This window comes from Mus pahari, chromosome 14, assembly GCF_900095145.1.
Source record: "Mus pahari chromosome 14, PAHARI_EIJ_v1.1, whole genome shotgun sequence".
Lineage (NCBI taxonomy): Eukaryota > Metazoa > Chordata > Mammalia > Rodentia > Muridae > Mus > Mus pahari.
Genome location: NC_034603.1, coordinates 68,950,195 through 68,953,544, shown reverse-complemented (window position 1 = coordinate 68,953,544; position 3,350 = coordinate 68,950,195).

Sequence of the window (3,350 nt, the reverse complement as noted above, 5' to 3'; positions counted from 1 at the left end):
GGTCCACAAGTTTGCAGGTAAGTCTTTCACCAACCAAGCCATCTATCTCCTCAGCCCCTCCCTTTCTTTAAATCCTTCCCAAGGTCCTGGAGGAGGAAAGGAACTGGGTAAATACAAAGACTGCAGGTAAGCTGGTGTCTTGCCATTTCCCTTGAAAACTGCATAGGACAAAATGACTATCAGCAAATGACACTCCAGGGACAGCTGGGGGTCCTCCCAACTCCTGGTCTCTAGAATAAAACAGACTATGGACTAAGTTAGAAAGGATTGCCTTGGCAAGCCTTGCCCCTGGAAGCTGGTGAAGGGAGGGTTTCCTGGAACTAAGGATTTTCAGGGACTGTCTTTGAAGTCTCCTGAGACTTCTAAGACTCCTGGTGGTGTCATCCCAAACAGGTAGAGGATCAGAAAACCACAAAACCAAGATCTGTGCAGGAACCGACTCTGGTTCCTCACCAAAAGCTTAAAAATCAGAAGGAATTGTGCAACCCATACATCGAGCACTCCCCCACCAAAGACCAAGCACGAGGACTAGGTCCTCAGCTCCTATAGAGCTTTAGGGTTTTCTCCAACACCGGGCTCCACAACTCCTCCATTGTGCTGAGGTGTCAGCGCTATTCCACAAAGGCTCCGGTCCCCAGGCAGGGGGATAAAGTGCCTAAGAACAGAAAGGTGGTTGTTATACCACCTTGGGAATGTACTAAATGCCACAGAATTGTACGCCTTACAAAGAGAAGTTGTTTGTGCTATGAATTTCATGTACACCCTCAATCAAACAAAACAAAACAAAATTCCACATTAAGGGCAGGGAGAGCTGAGCCCCCAGCTCTGAGGCTTTGAAAGGGTCAGGGCTCCTTGCAGGGAGTGGCAATACCAGACAATGTGAGGGCTAGGTTGGGCCTCCCCCTACCCCCGTCCCCCGCCTACTCCTCCACCAGATGGGAATTGGGACTCGGGGAGAAAGGCCCAACTGGGCCACGCAGGGCTATAGCCGAGAAAAGAGTCACCCAGTGAATGCGCGGGCCACAGCCGTCGGCTCATTTGCATCATAAGCGATTGGCTTTCCCTGCTCGTCCCTCATTAGGACACAATGGACAGTTGTTTGCTGGCGCAGCAGATCATTTACCAAGGGAGAGAGGGGACAAGTGACTGATAGGCTGTGGTGTTGGGGGCGCGCAGCAACCTTCCACCCCTGCGTTCCATCAGCCACGGGAACTTTTGTTTGCACGCTGAGAGTGGACCTTCCAACTCCAACCAATCCCCTCCTTTGGCAGAGGGGCTGAGAGGATGAGACTTGCAGTCAAAGAGCTAGAGCTGGGGCTTCCGGTACCAGGAGCAGAGTCCAGATTCTTGTTCTGGGCTCAGCCCACTTCAGCCCTTCCTCTTTCTCACCTGGGGCTCCGTCTCCTGTTCTGGTCTTTGGTGTCGGGTGTGCACGTTCCTCTATGTGTCTCCTATCTCATCTCCTCACCCTGCCTTACCTCTAACCCTTATAAGGGTGGACCTGGCAGGAGTGGGGTGGAAATTTGTGATGTGGAAACTAGTCTGTGTTTTTTGGGGACAGGTGAGGACAGAACACGTCACGTCAAGGTGTCATTTTTTTGTTTGTTTTGTTGTTTTCTCTCCTCCTCTAACTGATGGGTGAGTGTCGGGTTACAGGCATGCACTACCAAACCCAGCTTGGAGCCTACTATAAACCAGACATGAAGACAGCCATGTTTTATTTCTTACCATCTTTCAAGGTAGAGCACAGCTCAGAGAGGTTGAGGAACTTGGGCAGGAATACACAGCTGGCCAGTGATAGTTGGGTTTTTGTTGTTGTTTGTTTTTGTTTTGTTTTGTTTTGTTTTTCTGAGACAGGATTTCTCTATATAGCTCTGACTGTCCTGAAACTCACTGGTCCTGAAACTCACTCTGTAGACCAAGACTGACCTCGAACTCTGCCTGGGATTAAAGGCATACACCACCACTGCCGGGCTGAGTGATAGTTATTTGATTTAAAAAAAAAAAACCTAGCCGGGTGTGGTGGCATACACTTAATTCTGGCACTTAGGAGGCAGAGGCCATTCAAACTCTAAGTTTGAGGCCAGCTTGGTCTTCATTGAGTTTCAGAACAACCAGAGCTATATAAAGAGGCCCTGTCTTAACAAACAAACACAAACAAAAAAGCAAAAGAAAACCCCTCTGTTCTTCCCATTCCCCTCACAGAGGCTAACACCGAGTGGTAAGAGGCTCATTCCATGCCCAGCCTCACAGAAGGCAGCCACCCACCGATGGCTCTGTTCTCCAGTGATAGCCTCCTTGAGGACCTAAGCCCACTCCCACCTTTCTCTGGGCCCCCTTTGCAGGATGGTGGAACAGCACAGATGCAAGGCTTTTACCCTCCCCCCCCCCCGGGGGGGTGACAGAGAGGCAGTGATCCAGACAGAGCAACCTGGCAATGCAGACCATGGGGGTCTCCCTCCTGCTAACACCCTTCCCTACTCCCATCTGCCCCTCCCTTTTGTGGGTCAGAGCTGCCAGCTTCTGAATCTGCTTCATTATGCTCTGGGGGGCTGGGAGAATCAGGGTGACGGGGTGTCTATGTGCATGAACATAAGGCCTCCGGGTTCATTCTGACACTGAATGAAAAACTCGCCAATTATTCGTCCAATTTCATTAATATGCAGACAGACATCTGTTATTTAGGAGTCAACAGCAGAGGCATTTTCTTGGGGGGGAGGGGTACTTATGTACATCCCTCATCTCTGGCTACTGTGGGATAGCTGCTTGGGACTCACCCTAGCCCCACCCCCCCAGAACCTGGAGCACCCCATCTCTCTAACTTCGCCTTGAGGAAGGAAAGTGGGGGTTGGAGGGCAACCTGGAGCTCAGCTGAAGGGAGGGAGGCAGAGGGGAACCAAAATTATAGAGGAAACTACTAGAACAAAGAGCTGAGCTCTTCTCAGGGAAGAGGGGGGAGAGGGAGAGCAGCAGTAGGACGGCCTGCCAGGGTCCTGACGTCCACTGGGAAATTAGAGACATGACAACTTGCCCTCCTCTTCAGGCCACTGGACAAATCCGAGTGGAGCTGAGCAGGTTGCTCTGGCAACGTGGGTCCTTAGAGACTTCAGAGAGCTGGGCATGATAGCATATGCCTGTAATCCCAGTACTGTTATGGTTGAGGCAGGAGGATTACAAGTTCAAGGCCAATCTTGAGTTATATAGTAAGACCCTGACTGAAAAAAAAAAAAAAGTTGGGCATTGTGTCCTAAGCCTGTTCTTAGGAGCTGGGCAGGGTGATGTAGACTGCGACATGATATATCATGATATATATATATATATATATATATATATATATATATATATATATA